This window comes from Pogoniulus pusillus, chromosome 14 (genome assembly GCF_015220805.1).
Source record: "Pogoniulus pusillus isolate bPogPus1 chromosome 14, bPogPus1.pri, whole genome shotgun sequence".
Taxonomy (NCBI): Eukaryota; Metazoa; Chordata; class Aves; order Piciformes; family Lybiidae; genus Pogoniulus; species Pogoniulus pusillus.
This window is the reverse complement of record NC_087277.1, coordinates 31,088,100-31,097,012: the sequence shown is the minus strand read 5'-3', so window position 1 is coordinate 31,097,012 and position 8,913 is coordinate 31,088,100. Positions and strand designations below refer to the sequence as shown.

Below are 8,913 nucleotides of genomic sequence, written 5' to 3'. Positions count from 1 at the left end.
CATAGAACCAATCACAGAATCAAAGAATCACAGAACCACAGAATCAAAGAATCATAGAACTATAGAACCAGAGAACCATAAATCATGGAATCAAAGAATCATGGAACTACAGAATCAAAGAATCATAGAACTATAGAACTGGAGAACCATAAATCATGGAACCAAAGAATCATGGAACCACAGAATCAAAGAATCAAAGAATCATAGAACTATAGAACCAGAGAACCATAAATCATGGAATCAAAGAATCATGGAACCACAGAATCAAAGAATCATAGAACTATAGAACTGGAGAACCATAAATCATGGAATCAAAAAATCATAGAATCAAAGAATCATGGAACTATAGAATCATAGAACTATAAATCATAGAATCAAAGAATCACAGAAGTGTAGAATCATAGAACCACAGAATCACAGAATCAAAGGATCACAGAATCATAGAATCATAAGAACATAGAAATTATAGAATCATAGCCTCATGGAACAACAGAATCATAGAAGAATTGTGGTTGGAAAAAGCCTTTAAGATCGAATCTAACCACACTATGTAGTGTACTGACACTTTGTTTGCTCTGTTTATGTTTAAGAGTGTGATAGGAAGGGTCTGTATGCAAACAGAAGGCATTGGAAGCATTTCCTGCACACTCAATCCTTTCCTGTGTCTCGTGATTCAATGCTGCTCTCAAGTTCTCTGCAGAGGACTTTGTTGTAGTCTTGAGATCAGTACTTTAAAATCTCTGAGTAGCAAATATGAGTCTTGGAGCATTTTTACCACCTGTTGACCGAGTACATTTTCACTGCTTCTGAAATAATATAATCCACTTTACTTGAAGCTTCTAAAGCTAGTGCATAAATTACTTCCAACACCACAAAGTCAAAAAAGGAGAATGATAAGGCAGGTCTGCTTTTGTGGCCATTCATTCTGCAAAAGGCTCACCTAGAGGAAGAAGGGAGGAATTCCTATGGTAATGTGTAGATAGGATCACCCCTTCTTCAGCAAACATCAGGGAAGACAAACATTCATCTCCGACCCTGGAAGAGTAGGGCCAGCTCTGCTCTCACACAGAGCACTGTAAAGTTGGAGGCAGTCCAAGCAAAGCAGAGTGGAGACCACTTGATGGTAGGCATGTCAAGGGCCAGGTTTTTGGTGCAAACGTGCATACACTGAGACCATGCCAAAGAGAGCAATGTCTGTTGCATCAAGCAGGAGGTAGCTTTGGTGCTATTTCCCTGTTGGTGCTTTGGACTCTAGCTGCAGTGCAATGAGACCTCTAGCTGATGCAGATCTGTTTGCTTCTGCAATGACATTTATCTCTTTGCTTAAAGAATTCTTTCACATGGTCTCTAGATGAGGGAGTTAATACTTAAGTTGCACGTCACACTGCATCTTCAGCTGAAGTGCTTATTGCTGGTGCATCCCTGCTTCATTTTGCATGAAATGGCATCATGCACTGAATGAGAAAGAGGGTCAGCATGCTCCTCAGGAACCAGCTGCTCGTGAGCCTTCACCTGCCACTCCAGGTGTGCAGACACACACACGTGCCCACGCACACACAGGTGCAGACGCAGGCACACACAGGTGCAGACAGGCAGACACACATGCACAATGCGTGCACTCGCAAGCCAGCAGAAACCACTCAGCAATTGCCAGAGTCGCAATTTGCCATGGAAGCCACTACTTAATATTCCGCTTGATCTGCCAAGTTTATAGCCTGGCAAATCTGAATACAAATGTCGATGCAAATGAGGATTCATTATTCTTACATCGTCTTTGTGTTGGAGCTTAATGTAACTTGGTTCCTGTGGTTGCTCAGGGAATGTAGATTGTAAGACAGGAGGGAGGGAAAAAAAAAAAGAATGAAAAACAGAGAAGCAAACAGAGAAAAGTAACAGAAACGGAAATAAATGGCAAAAAAATTCCCCATGCTAAGGATTCAGACTAGCAAAACCTTGAACTAATATGTTACATTTTCCTCCTGTTTTCTCATCTAAGGTACATTTGCTTACCATTATCAGCAGAGAAGGAGTTAACTAAGCAAGACCATTCTCCACAGAGTCAAAACATAACAATCCTCCTTTTCCTGATTATACAATATTGTGCCCATTGTGAAGTCAGTTCCCCATTTATCTGAAAATTTCCACATTCCTTGGTAATTACAGAGCTCTTCGGACGGTAGAACCTGTACATTCAGATCTGCAAGGAGATTACAAACGAATCGAAACCCACCCCACCAGTTATGCTTCTTTCATTATGAATTACTGCTGAATAATTCAGACCCACGTTAAGAAAACTACAGTACGATTAATAAACTAGGCAGTGCAAATCACAACACTTTAAAGCACACATTTATTGTCCCATTTATAGCCTGTCGCAAGCCAGAGTGGCAAAAAGCCCCAAAATTAGAGACAACATGAAAATGCTGCAAGATTCTAATTAGCTCCTGGGTGCCACAGTACATTGTTCTGACGAATCTTTTGTATGGCTGCCTTATGCTTAGATATAAATACCTTCTCAGCAAAGCAAAACCTACTGTAGGCTTGACTTTTAGGGGAGCTGCAGAGCTTAGCATATGCGATGATCCCAAAGTCAATGCTGCAAGGCTTGCTTCTTCATCCATAAATAAAGCACATTTGCATCCATTCAGTCAAATTAGCTCCATAGAAAAAGGTGGTTATAATTAGCTCCTCTTTCAGGTTCACGGGTAAAACTCAAGCGTGCCTGCCGTCTTGATTAAATCCACCATCGTCTTCCAGTAGCTAGTGCTAATTCTTCCAAGGAAATATTCAGTTGAGGTGTTATTTTATTCTGCAACTGCTGTTACTTGTCTAATTTACGCCAAGTCCCTGCAGTGCTTTCCTTAAGCCATCCTCTTTGTCTTGCCTTTGAAATTTACCAAATCTTACAAGAAATCAATACTTAATTGATTATTCACTTTTCTGCAGCTTCAAACAGCAAGCACGCATAAGATCCTGGAGTAGTCACCCGATTTCCAATGCAGGAGGTTGCTTGGTGGCAGGGATCTGCAAGTATCCAACAGCAGGCATTCCACGGAGCTGTGCAGTGGCGTACAGTGCCATCATCCAATAAAGAAAACGAAGATACTGTAACGAAGCAGGAAAAGTTCCCATGCGAGACAGATCCATATCAATGCTTTCAATAAAAAGAGGAGGCTCTGGCTTTTGGATAGAAGAACACCATTCCCTTTGCAGCTATCTCTCTGGGCTTTTGCTGTTGTTGTTGTTTTTGCTTACCCTTTTCTTCCCATGGCACTGATGTGGAATATCCAAAGGGCCACCGAACTCCACGTCGGAACGGGGGTAAGGCTGGTGCCATACCTCTGCCATGGAATAAGGATGGGAAGCACGTAACATTACAAAATGTAGGACAAATTCAGGAGAGAGAGAGAGAGAGAGAGGGAGAGCAAGAGACAGATGGCGGATCTGGCGAGGAGCCAAAGCCAGCGAAATGAATTACACTGCTGAATAACTGTACACCATTGATTCTACCACTTGTTGCTGCATGGCAAAAAAAAGAGGCCCTGACGTTGGCAGGAATCTCCTGGTGTGGCACGCGCGCCGCGGGCAACTTTTCGCACGTAACTCACCACCATGGCGGTGGCCATCGCGTGAGTGTGTGTGAGTGTGGGTGGGTGAAGCCTGTGTGTGTGTGTGTGCATGCATGGGCAAAGCCCTGGGCGTGCGGGAGGCAGAGGAGAAGAAGCCCGGGTGCATGTGGGGGGTGTGTGGGTAGGTGCCTGCCTGCGTGGTGTGAGTGGCGGGGCGCGCGCGGGCGCCGTGTGGAGGGAAACAATCCCTGCAACCCAGCCATTTTGTTTAATGAAGAATGGAAGGCTGGCATTCAGAGACGTGGCTATGTGCCGCATATTAATGCGTGCTCTGTAGACATCCTCCCCCTTTTTAAATGAGTGGCACAGGAACGAAGCCCTCTACAGAGCAGGCACCGTGGGAGCAGGAGCTCGCAAAGGTAACGTATCATCATCGCCTCCACCCACAGACGTGGCACCAGAACCAGTTGCTGCTGACGAGGAGGGAAAGCTGGTCCCAGGGTTGTGATGTTTGGGTGTTTTTACAAAGATAGGCAGAGTGGAAGCAGATTGTTCAATAAACGCTTCGTACCCGGGATGAAGGGAGACATTATGGGATGCCCAGGGGGCTTGGGAAATCAAATACAATGTTTGAGTAGCACAATTTGAGGTACATTATAAAAAAGCCATTTGAATTGCCAATGAGGCGACACGTATCTGCATGCTAATTAGACCTGTGTCAAGCTTAGTCTGCCGGGTTGTGTTGATGGCTAGGAATGCGCTCCTAGCTCTGCTGAGAGATTGCTTCTGCCTAAATTATCAGCTTTATCCTGCTGATCATTTTCTGCAAACAAACACGAAATGTGAGATCAAAAGGCAATTCTGAAATTAAAATTATTGATTGATAAAGCCTAGACTTCAGAATCCAATTAGAGGAGGCAAAAACAAAAGCTGATATTATTACAGATTGTGCCTGAGCTAGCAGCCAGACCATGTGAGGCTTATAATTTATCTTTGTTTATGCAGCCAGGATATTAAAAATTTAATTAAAATGGTAAAATTATCTGATCAGAAATAGCCACCTAGTGGCAAGTGTATTATTTTAAATGGATTTTGAAAGCATTGATCTATGCAAATAAAAGTGGGGTGGCGGTGGTGGGTTTGGGGTTTTTTCCTTTGTGACAAACATAGCAGCTCACTGAAACTTGCTGAGCAATTTGTCTCTGGCTAATAAGTTGTCTTTCGTGTTTTATTCCAGTGATAGAGAACATCATTTATAACCCTCATTTGCACACTAATAAACATTCTGCTATTACAGGTGGTGCTGAGGACGTCCTTCGTAGATTGCGGTGTACGGAAAGGGAGGAAACAAATAAACCCTTTCCTAGAGGTGTAGCAGAGATGTTTGGCAAAATTAGAATATTCATCTGATAGCAGCAGGAGAAGTTGCTTATTAACTCACTGCACCGCTCACTTTAAGCCACGAAGCAGCAGAAACCCCATCAGTACAGAATTCAGCTCCTGGACTATCTTGGTGACTTAACGATGCTGTGCAAAACACAGAGGGCCCAATTTACCAACTCCGGGCAGATTCAATTACTAAATTTCATGGCAATAAAGAGGTCTTTGTGATTGATACATTATATTTTGTACCCTCGTTTAGCACCTTTCAAGAGTTGCCAAGTGGATTAAGCATTTAAAGAACAGGCTGTTTAATTGCAGACAATATAGAAATGAGTTTCCAAATTTCTCAGCCGCAGTGAAAAGTGCCAAAGGGATCTTTGCCACATGTTAATGAAGTTAGGCTGTGAAAAGAAAGCAAAAAAAACCCCAAACTATAAACAGTTTATCAAGAAAATATAGTCAGGAGCTTGGCAAGTTGGTGAGCAGGGCTTAACTCGTGCATTTCTTTCCATCTCAGACTTCCACATGAAACCACTATGCAAATACTCAATTCCTCTTAAAGAAATTCACAATTTAGGGTCCTGTCAGCAGCTCTGGGGTCTTTTGTTAGGTGCACTTAAAATGCCAGATTAAATATTAATATGTGGTTAGAGTTGTGCTATTTTGCAAGCCCTGAAACCCTATTAGTAAATCATGATCTGGTGACTGATGCAAGAAATTTCGAGGCACCAGGAGTGCAGATTGCCCATCAATCTGATGGATCACTAATTTTTAGTGAATCAGAGCCTTGGACTTCTAGCTGTAAGCAGATGTATGTTTCATTGTGACGGGAAAAGCAGCCCAAGCAGCAGAGCAATTTTCTGCACTGAATGTGTACTGTAACAGGCAGAGTTGTTTTGCATAATCAGGAGGTTATTTGAATACAAGTGTTGGTTTAAGAGGCTGTGCATAAGTGATGCTCTTCCTGAGGAAAAAAACCCAACCACAACACAGTTAAAGCCAGAAAGGAAAGCTGGTGGCTTTTTAGTGAAATAAAAGAGCATAGTACTAGAATTTCAAAAGGAATCCTCAGGTTGGTAGAATTCCAGAACTCCAAAGAATTAACAGGAATAGAATCATAGAATCAACCAGGTTGGAAAAGAACTCCAAACTCGCCCAACCCCACCTGGCTACAACCTCCCTGCAGGCAGCTGCAGGCAGCAATGAGCTCTGCCCTGAGCCTCCTCTGCTGCAGGCTGCACCCCCCCAGCTCCCTCAGCCTCTCCTCACAGAGCTCTGCTCCAGGCCCCTCCCCAGCCTTGTTGCCCTTCTGCAAACACCTTCCAGCACCTCAACATCTCTCTGCAATGGAGGAGCCCAGAACAGGACTCAGCATTCAAGCACCAGGGACAGAAGACCTCCCTTGAACTGCTGCCCACACTGCTCCTGAGCCAGCCCAGGATGCCATTGGCTCTGCTGCCCACCTGGGCACTGCTGCCTCCTCTGCAGCTCCTCTCTACCAGCACCCCCAGGTCCCTCTCTGCCTGGCTTCTCTCAGCCATTCTGGCCCCAGCCTGTAATGCTGCTTGAGGTTGTTGTGGCCAAAGTGTAGAACCCTGCCCTTGGCCTTGTTCAATCTCATCCCATTGGCCTCTGCCCACCCATCCAGCCTGGCCAGGTCCCTCTGCAGGGCTCTCCTCCCCTCCAACAGCTCCACAGCTGCTCCTAGCTTGGTGTCATCTGCAAACTTACTGCTGTGGACTCAATCCCCTGCTCTATATCTATATAAAGATATAGAACAGGACTATGCCCACTACTGATCCCTGGGGAAGAAGTCAGCACGCCCAAGGGACCACATCCCTTCAACAGACCTGAGTACTGGGTTCTGTTTTGGGGCCCTCACAGCCAGAAGGACATTGAGATGTTGGAATTGGTCCAGAGAAAGGCAGCAATGCTGGTTTGAATGGTCTGGAGAACAGGGCTGATGAGGAACAGATTAGGGACCTGGGGTTGTTTTGTTTGGGGAAAAGAAGGTTCAAGGGAGACCTTTTCACTGCCTAAAACTCCCTGAGAGGAGGTTGGATCTGAGTAGGGGTTAGTCTCTTCTCTCAGGGAACACGTGGTAGGATGAGAGAAAGTGGTCTCAAGATGCACCCAGGAAGGTTTAGGTTGAATATTAGGAGAAGCTTCTTCACTGAAAGTGTTCTCAACCACTGTAGCAGGCTGCCTGAGGAGGTGGCTGAATCCATATCCCTTGAGGTGTTTCAAAGAGGCAGAGATGTGGTGCTTAGGGCCATGGGTTAGTTCCAGCCTTGATGGTGTTAGAGGCTGCTTGTCACCCCTTTGCTGCTCTTCTGTCTTTTGCTATTCTAACAATGTGAGCTACATTGGCTTTACCTATTGCTTCTACAGCTACCTGAAAGTAGGCTGTAGCCAGGTGGGGTTGGGCTCTGCTGCCAGGCAAGCAGCAACAGAAGAAGGGGACAGCCTCAAGCTGTGCCAGGGCAGGTCTAGGCTGATGTTAGGAGGGAGTTTTTGCCAGAGAGAGTGATTGGCATTGGCATGGGCTGCCCAGGGAGGTGGTGGAGTCTCTGTGCCTGGAGGTGTTGAAGCCAAGCCTGGCTGGGGCACTTAGTGCCATGGTCTGGTTGGTTGGGCAGGGCTGGGTACTAGGTTGGGCTGGCTGAGCTTGGAGCTCTCTTCCAACCTGGCCAATTCTATGATTCTATAATGACCTTGAAGGTCTTTTGCCAGCCCGAACAGTTCTTTGATGGTATGATTCATCACCAGAGCATATATGCAAAAGTTTTTTGCTGGAGGTGAGGAGTATGAGGAGGGATCCTGAAGGGTCAGGCAAAGGAATAATATTTTCCACCCAAAAAGAGTGTGAAACAGTGTGGGTGAAAACAGTGACAAAACTATTAGACAATAAGCTGCTGCTCTAGGGGCTGATCCACCCTGCTTCTCCTGAGCCCCAACCTTCCTCACCTTGTGAGAGAAAAAAACCCAAACAGACGAAATCAAACCACACCTCTTTATTGTCAGCCTTCCTTTCAGTGCAGATGAATCTTGGCTTCTTAAGCATGTGTTAATTACAAAGTGTACAGGTACTGGCACAGCCTGTGTGGCCTCACACTTCACAAATGTCAGTTTGGCTCTCACAGCTTCTCTCTCAATTTTTAGCAGCCTGCTAACACTCCAAGCACTGTTAGAAAGAGCCTACTGCATACCCTTTCTGCCAGTGTTTCTTGACCAGCACTGAGGCTGAGATGTCTGAAAGCCTACCGTGCCTGGCAGGCACTCTCAGGTCATAGAATCATAGAATCAGTCAGGGTTGGAAGGGAACACAAGGAGCAGCCAGTGCCAATCCCCCTGCCATGCCCAGGGACACCCTACCCTAGAGCAGGCTGCACACAGCCTCAGCCAGCCTGGCCTCAAACACCTCCAGCCAGGGGGCCTCAATCACCTCCCTGGGCAGCCCATTCCAGCCTCTCACCACTCTCCTGCTCAACAACTTCCTCCTCACCTCCAGCCTCACTCTCCCCACCTCCACCTTTGCTCCATTCTCCCAGTACTCTCACTCACTGGTAGCCTGAAAAGTCCCCCCCCAACTTTTTTGTAGACTCCCTTCAGATACAGGAAGGTTGCAAGAAGGTCACCTCAGAGCCCCAGCTCTTTCAGGCTGTGCTCACAGCAGAGCTGCTGCAGCCTCTCAGCATCCTCCTGGCCCTGCTCTGGACACTCTCCAGCATCTCCACAGCCCTCTTGTCCCAGGGCCTCCAGAGCTGGATGCAGGACTCCAGGTGGGGTCTCAGCAGAGCAGAGCAGAGGGGGAGAATCCCCTCCCTGGCCCTGCTGGCCACACTTCTGCTGCTGCAGCCCAGGCTCTGCTTGCTCTCTGGGCTGCAAGTGCACACTGCTGGCTCCTGCTGAGCTTCTCCTCCAGCAGCACCCCCTGGTCCCTCTCCTCAGGGCTGCTCTC

The 8,913-nt window shown here is 46.3% G+C and overlaps 2 long non-coding RNA genes across 2 annotated transcripts; one reads left to right on the top strand and one right to left on the bottom strand.

Moving 5' to 3' along the window:
* Positions 1-2,327: 2,327 nt before the first annotated feature.
* On the bottom strand, positions 2,328-3,347 carry LOC135181496 (uncharacterized). The gene is made up of 2 exons (XR_010304892.1): positions 3,256-3,347; positions 2,328-3,105 (listed from the first exon to the last, which is right to left on the bottom strand). It is a non-coding gene; the product is annotated as an uncharacterized LOC135181496 (long non-coding RNA).
* A 464-nt stretch (positions 3,348-3,811) lies between these two features.
* On the top strand, positions 3,812-5,186 carry LOC135181495 (uncharacterized). The gene is made up of 2 exons (XR_010304891.1): positions 3,812-3,988; positions 4,867-5,186. It is a non-coding gene; the product is annotated as an uncharacterized LOC135181495 (long non-coding RNA).
* Positions 5,187-8,913: the final 3,727 nt, after the last annotated feature.